Genomic DNA, 8238 nt, shown 5'->3' on the forward strand with positions numbered 1-8238 from the left:
GAATCCAAAATGATTGAGAAGCATGGAGGATACAAATTCAGTGCTCCAGTTGTGCCAAGTTCTTTCAATTTTGGAGGCCCAGCCCCAGGGATGAATTGAGTTATCACTTTCTTTCCTGCTGTGTGGTTGTAGTGAAGAGCTTGTGTTCCTCCTTGTAGTGGTTCCAGAACTGGTTCATGTTATCTACTCTAAACTAATTGATCAATAGATGGATAAAGAAAGGAAGAAACCCAGAAGTTGGGACCTGATCATGCAACCTGGCACTGGACAAGAAACCAGAGGGATGGGGGGGTGGTGACTAGTGGGTATTTTCTTTATTTTTTGAAGAAAGTAAGATCCTGACTGAAGCTTCAAGTGACACTGTGGAAAATCTGAAACAAGAGGGGATGTCATGAAGGCAGCTTTTCTTTTTCTGAGGAAAAAAAAATAGGCATGGGCTACAGGACTATTTAAAATGTCTCATTTACAGTATAAAGCTCAAGGTAGATGTAATTTTTACACCTATGAGTATTTGTCCGATTTCTGTCTCCTTATCATTGGGTACCCTTTGTATGTAAATAAGATAAGGTAATCTGATAGCCTTATTCTGTCTTCATCATTTTCATTCATCAAAGATTGTTCCTATGTAGATTATTGGACATTTATTGTAGCACTACATAACTGATTTAAAAATCTGTAAATGAATTAGCACTTTCATATTGAAACAAGCCTGCTAGCCTATGTATAAAAGCAAAAATGTTTGCTGTTTATAAAAGGGATTAATGGGGTGGGGGGCGGGGATAATTTCAAGTTATTTAAAAATGAACTAGCAATTTTGTACCTAGTGACTTTGTGGTGCACTCACCTCTGATAGTGACTTGAATTCGGTATGTAAAAAGGGGTTAGTGATACTTCATTGCTGCTAAAAATGGCAATCCCTCTGTGTCCTGTTTTTTTCTTAAAGCTCTCAGTGTACAAGTGGATATTTGGATACAAGACCTTAGTATAAGAAAGGTGGTATCTAAAGCATGTAAATTGGATATAAAGTTCTGCTCTTAAAGAGTTGATCTTGAGAGTATGGCTAAACATATATATACAGTCTGTTAAAAAAATTAATTTGGCTATTATGTCTTGATTCAATTATAATTTTGTTCCTAATTATATATAATTTTCTTTTTCATTGGCCTTTTTTTATCCTGCACCCAGAAAGAGTGCAAAAGGCACACTTAAAATTTGACATTTAACACCTGCCCACTCTCCTTTCCCCGTCTCCTCTACCCCTCTTGAAGATTGTGGTATCTGATCTTAACTAGATGGGCTGAAGGTACATGGTTCCTTCCAAAAACCACTATTGATACCACTGCAAATCTAAGCCAGCAGCAAGACAGTGTAGAGAGGTTGGTTTGCTTCCCTCTCTTCCTAACTGCATGTTGAAAAATAAGCCTTTATTGATCTTTAAACATCTGTCAGATGAGTCATACATTGGGTTATTTTTTATACACATGTATTCATAATATTTCAAATTGAAAGCAACATTTCAATTGATTCAAAACTATAACATGCTGTTGTCTAAAACAGGTTAGAAAATTTATAACTGTAAAAATGAAATGCACATATTGATATTTAAAATGCATAATTAAGAAAACTTGTTGGTGTTGTGTTTTTCTTGTATACCAATAATTAAGCCACTGTTGTTGGCACTGTTCAGTTTTCTATTTTAACACTGAAGGAATGGAAGTATTTCCTAATTTATGAATTTATTACTAAAATCTCAGCAAAAAGAAAAAAACTGTCTGTCTGAACTGTGTGGGTAAAAACTGTTAATCAAGTGTTTCTACTCCTTCCCCCCATTCTGGACACCAACTGTATACCTAGGTTGCTTAAAGGGATTTCATTATAATATAAAATCAATAAAATAAAAATGGAGTAGTTGTATATATGCAACATTGTGTACAGAGGGAAGCTATTGAATAGTATTAAGATTCTCGTCTTCCTTTTTCTTTTTTTTTGGTCCCATAATAGTCTACTTTTTTAAATTTCAGACTCCACTGCTCTTTGAATTGATACTTCCAATTTTCACATTATTGTTACTTGAAAACCATATCTAATAAAGGTTTTAGTTATTCCCATGCACAGAATGAAAATTATCATTTTGCTGAGGTTGTTTCAAGAAAATGTATTGGCATGCCTTTAAGAGCAAGTCTCACTTTGTCTTGTGTATTGAATAATCCAACTAATCTTCGTTCAACGGATTTTAACTTGGATGTAGACCTTTTAGTGATTCAAAATGTGGTTTCTATTGTAATTGGTTATATAGCTCAGTTTTCATGACTTCTTTAAATCTAACATCAAATTATAATTTTGGAGTTGTTTTGTTCTGTTGTACTGAGGATTGAACCCAAAGATTACTGAGCTGTATCCCCCAGCCTTCTATTATTTAAAATCTGAGACAGTGTCTTACTAAGTTGGCCAAGCTGGCCTTGAACTTTATAATATTATCTTATTAGCCTTTTTTCTGTTTTACCAGTGTAGCCTTTTCACAAGTTTTTACAACCTTATAATCTTTTAGATGTACCTTACTGAGAATAGTGGCTGCTATATTTAGCTCTGGAAGAGACCAGAGGATAGAGTAAGGGTAGCCAAACTACATTTGCTGCTATTCAGTCCCAGATGTAGCCCCCTGAAGAAGGCATGAAGGATAAAAAGGCATTAAGAATTAGATAAATATGGGGCTGGGGATACAGCCCAGCAGCGTCAGCACCTGCCTGGCAAGAACAAGGTCATGAGTTCGATTACCAGTACCAAAAAAAAAGAATTAGATAAATATGGTCCAGGGAGCCTGGCAAGCACAAGGTCCTGAGTTCCATTCCCGGTACCCCATCGAGAAAAAAAAGATGCTGTTAGCTGGGTGTGGTGGTGCGGACTTGTAATGCCAGCATTCAGGAGGCTGAGAGGAGGACCATTGCAAGTTCAATGCCAGCCTGAACTGCATAGCAACACCCTCAAAAGGACAAAAAAAAAAAAAAAAATTAGATAAAAATGTCTTTTGTATGAGCATACATAATAGGCATTCTGAGATTGTAAAATGAATGGAAATTTTTTTTCTTGCATGTATTTAGGTGCATTCTTATGGCTGCCTTAATGTCCTGCATTGATTTTTTTTTTTTTTTTTTTTTTTTTTTTTCTTTTTTGGTACCGGGAATCAAGCTCACGACCTTGCACTATGCCACTGAGTTATATCCCCAGCCCTCTGAATTGATTTAAAGCATTTACTTTTGTTTGTTTTTGTTTTTCTTCCAGTACCAGAATTGAACTCACAACCTTGTGCTTGCCAGGCAAGCACTGTGCCGCTGAGCTAAATCCCCAGCCCCTAAAGCATTTACTTTTCATGGTCGTTTTCATTTTGGAGAAGAGCTAAAAGTCTCACAGTGACACGAATAAGGTGGATAAGACATCATGTTTTTATTCAACAGAAATTGCCATACCAGAAGTGATATAACAGGCTGGGGATCTAGCTCAGTGGCACAAGTGTCTGCCTAGCAAGTGTAAGGCCAAGTTCAATTTCCAGCACCAAAAAAAAAAAAAATATGATAGAACACAATGTTATCATGATGGAGAATTAACTGTTTGCTCATTTCTTAGGCTGTGTTTTTTGTTTGTTTTGTTTTTTGTTTTTTTTTTCAGTACCGGGAATCTAACTCATGACCTCGCACTTGCCAGGCAGGCGCTTTGCCACTGAGCTAAACCCCAGCCCCTCAGGCTGTGTTTTACACACATCATTTCTTAGAAATAAGCCCTTATAATCTTCAAAGTTCACCATAGTGTTCCTGGGCACAAACTTGGTTCACACAATTCGTCAGCATCAAAAAATACAGGTGGGAAGGTGTAGCTTAGTAGTGAATTGCTGGTGTGGCTTGAGTGCAAACCCAGTAGCACCACCACCAAAAGAAAAAAGAACTGATATGTTTTTCACGTGAGAATTGGGTGATTTCCACTGAGAACTCTGAACCTTGCTCTTGGGATCATAACCACATACCCAGGTATTATTCATGATGACATTTCTTAATCTATTTATGCCTAGTTGTTCCTCCATTTTTGGAATGCCACAAACAAGGGAACATAATAAAAATTTTTCTCTTCAAATTCATGTTCCTTGAAATTTTCTAGGTAACAGAAATTCTATGCAAAGAAAAAGTTGCAATCTTTGGCATAAATGGATTAGAACACTGCAATTTGAAGCTGCAGAATTGTGCAAGTTAGTGACAAACAGTTCCAGTCACAACGTGTAATAAATTTAGCACTGCCTTTAAGTTCCTTTGTTTTTTTTCCCTTTTTTTTTTTTTTCCTTTTTTTGGGTGGGGGATACTGTAAATCGAACTCAGGACCTTGTGCTTGCCAAGGCAGGCACTGCCGCTGAGCTAGATCCCTGGCCCTGCCTTCATGTTTAGATCTGTTAGAATGCTTTGAGGAAAACTGTAGTTAAAATTTGTCACACATTGTTAGAAAAGTTCAGTATACTGTTGGTCCTATTGGGTGGCACTTAAAAGCATTTACTGTATTTTTTAACACATCTCTCTAAACGTTGGCAAAATCTGTGACCGCAGGACATGGTAGTGCACACCTGGAATCCTAGGACTGGGGAGACAGGCAGGAGGATACTTGAGTTTGAGGCCAGGCTGGGCTACAAAGTGAGCTCACGGCCAGCCTGAACTGCATAGCAAGACCCTGTCTCAAAAGAGACAAAAATCAAAGTGTCCCCACTGAATTCCAGCTTTTATCCAGCTGTCACCTTTGCGATAGTATTTTATACTTCGGCTCATTGTAAAGAAAGTTTGCAGGTCAGCTTAAAATGCTCTCAGTGACAATACTGTAATTTCTGTTGAAGGACAGATAAAAGTTACCTTAAAGGCCAACAAGCTAGAGAAGACAGTCATTAACAATTAAAGCTTAAGTTGATGTGGAGAGTCAAAGACCAAAATTAACAGCAGGAGGAATTATTTTAGCCCTGTGGAAGCAATAAATAATTTTCTCTGTGTGAGAGGTTATTGTCCCCCTCCACGTTTTTAAAGCACAAGTAATTTGTCAGTTACACTTACTCAGTTTGGTAGTGCATGCCTGTAATCCCAGCACTTCCAGAGGCTGAGGCAGGAGCACTGTGAATTTGAGGGCAGACTGGGTTACATAGCGAGTTCAAGGCCAGCCTGAACTACTTAGTGAGACCCTGTCTCAAAAAATAAAGTACTTGTGAATAAATAAAAAAGAAAAGTAAAACTCATAATTAAAACTAGAAAGCGCTGTTGAATGAAATACATAAATGGAAAGATCTGTGTTCACAAAATTGGACCCTTAACTCTCCAAATTTAAAATGGATCAGAGATCTAAATGCAAAGCATGTGGACTTAGCAAAATAAAATTTTGTGCTGCAAAGGACATCTTTCCATTAAGAAAATGGAAAGATGACAGTCAAAATATTAACAAAACTATGTATCTGCTAGTACACAGATAAGGGGGGCTAGTATCCAGAATATGTAAAAGCTCTTACGTAAAAACTTGTGGAAAGCCCTGGGAAAGGGTGGACGGGTGAGGCAGAGAATCTGAGTATGCATTTTTCCGAAGATACACAAATGATTACTACTAGGAATAGATGTTCAGCATTGTCAGTCATGAGAGAAATGCAAATCAGAGTCAATACATACTTTCTATTTTTTTTTTCTTTTTTTTTTCTTTAAGGACAAGCGGCCAGGCATGGTGGCACACGCCTGTAATCCCAGCACTTGGGAGGCTGAAGCAGGAGGATTGTTGTGAGTTCGAGACCAGCCTGGGCTACAAAGGGAGCTCAAGGCCAGCCTGAACTGCACAGCGAGACCCTGTGTCAAAAAGACTAAATAAATAAATAAACTGGCAGCAGGTGTGGTGGCTCACGCTTGTAATCCCAGCACTTGGGAGGCTGAGGCAGGAGGATCGATGCAAGTTCCAGACCAGCCTGGTCTACAAAGTGAGCTCAAGGCCAGCCTGAACTGCACAGTGAGACCCTGTCTCAAAAACCAAAGGACAAGTGCTGGCAATATAATTCGGTGGTAGAACACTTGGCTTACATTCATGCGGCTCTGGGTTTGATGTCCAGCACAGCACCAAAAAAAAAACAAACAAGAAAACGCAATCACAAGTATAGGCAAAGATAGAAACCAGAACCCTTTTACGTTTCTGATGAGGGTTAAAATGGTCAACTGTTACGGAAAATAATTTGGTAGTTCTTCAAAGCTTGAAAATCGTGTTACAATATAACCCAGCAACTCCATCCCATATATACCAAGAGAAACAAAACACATGCCCACAGAAAAAAAACTTGGAAAAGAAGCTGGGTGTGATGGTACGTGTAGCCTATAATTCTAGCACTTAGGAAGTGAAGGCAAGGGGATCATGAGTTAGAATCCCGCTTGTTTCAAACAAAACAAACTTGCATAAAAATCGGCATAGTGACACTATTCCTAATAGCCAAAGGTCTAAACAAATACCCCCAATTTGTTACCAGTTCTTCCTCCTGCCAGGTGTTTTGTTTGTTTGTTTGTTTGTTTTTCTCCGGTACCGGGAACCGAACTCTCGACCTTGCGCTTGCCAGGCAGGCGCTTTTGCCACTGAGCTAAATCCCCAGCCCCCCTGCCAGGTGTTTTGAAGACAACAAAAAGAAGTCTAGAAAAAGCAGTGGGGAACAACTGGATGCAGTTTATGAGAAGGAAGAAAAGTGCTCTGGAGCTCATACATGCACCAAAGAAGGATGCCATGCGGGGGCCTAAGTGCAGGGGTTTGTTTACATATAGACTTCAGCCTGAAAAGGAAACTGTGCTTGCCGCTCTGGGCTAAGTGTGCATGTGAGAGGGCCGACTTTTGTTTTTGAGGGGTTTTTTTGTATGTGTCTTTGCTGTTTTTTTGTCTTTGAGATGGTCTCACTATTCAGTTCAGGCTGACCTTGAGCTCACTTTGTAGCTCAGGCTGGCCTTGAACTCCCAAGGATCCTCCTGCCTCACTTCCCGGGTGCTGGGGTTACAGGCCTGCGCCACTGCGCCTGGATTCCGACTTTCTTTGTTTTTAGGTAGGGTCTTAGTATGTAGTACAGGCTTGGCCTTGAACTCACTTATGTAGCCCAAACTGGCCTTGAACTCATGGGCATTCTCCTGCCTCAGCCTCCTGAGTGCTTGGATTATAGGCATATGCCACCATGCCTGGCTAGGGCAGACTTTTCTTACTCCCTAACTTTGTAGGGTTTATTTCAGTTTCTTTAACTCTTGTCCATTGAAATAATGGGGTTGCTGTATTTAAGTAGGTCTGACATCAGGAGGGTTGACTTCGCTTGTACTCGAGCTTATTTCAATTTATTTAGGCCCTTACCCTGTCTGTTGTTCTTTTATTTCCTACTCTCAGTATCTCCTCAACAGTGGTGTCCCTAACTGCTGTTGGGGTTGAGGGGTCCTCAGTAATTTTGGCTGCTTTTGGCTGAGGTGGCATTAAGAAAGTGGCAGTCAGACTACCAGTATAGTCAATCTAAGGGCCCTCAGTAGAAACCAGGAAGAGTGCCAGTCAGTGGGTCTGTCTGCACAACCATTTGTAGCTTTAAGACTATTAAACAAGAGCTGTGTGTGGGAGTGCACACCTGTAATCCCAGCAGTTGGGAGGCTGAGGCAGAAGGACCATTGGGAGTTTGAGATTAGCCAAGGAGCTCAAGGCCAGCCTGAACTGCATAGTGAGACCCTGCCACAAAAAAAACAAAAACAGGGGCTGGGGATTTAGCTCAGCAGCAAAAAGCGCCTGCCTGGCAAGCGCAAGGTCGTGAGTTCGGTTCCCGGTACCAGAGAAAAACCAAAAAAAAACAAAAACAAAAACAACAACAACAAAAAAACAACCGTTGAACAGGAAAAACATTTGACTAAGATTCAAGGATGCATGGTCTAAATAACAAAGCTGTAAGAAGCATTAGCAATGGTGCTGGGCATGGTAGCACACACCTGTAATCCCAGCACTTGGGAGGCTGAGGCAGGATGATTACCACAAGTTCAAGGCCACCTGAATTACATAGAAAGGCCCTGTCTCCAAAAACAAAAGGCTGGAAATAAAGCTCAGTGGCACATCACCTGCCTGATAAGCATAAGGTCCTGAGTTCAATTCCCAGTACCTGCACCCCCCCCCCCAAAAAAAAAAAAAAAAGAGAAGTCCCACCTGGAAAAGTTAGTAGGATGTCCAAAATTCCAGATCCTGGACCAGGAT

General features: G+C 40.0%; 1 protein-coding gene across 2 annotated transcripts in view; it reads left to right on the top strand.

The window, feature by feature from the left end:
• The window catches only part of Ipo7 (importin 7), a 64190-nt gene that overhangs the window by 53815 nt on the left and 2137 nt on the right, over window positions 1-8238 (top strand). The window lies entirely within an intron of this gene.

Source organism: Chinchilla lanigera, unplaced genomic scaffold, assembly GCF_000276665.1.
Source record: "Chinchilla lanigera isolate Chin_1 unplaced genomic scaffold, ChiLan1.0 scaffold00013, whole genome shotgun sequence".
Lineage (NCBI taxonomy): Eukaryota > Metazoa > Chordata > Mammalia > Rodentia > Chinchillidae > Chinchilla > Chinchilla lanigera.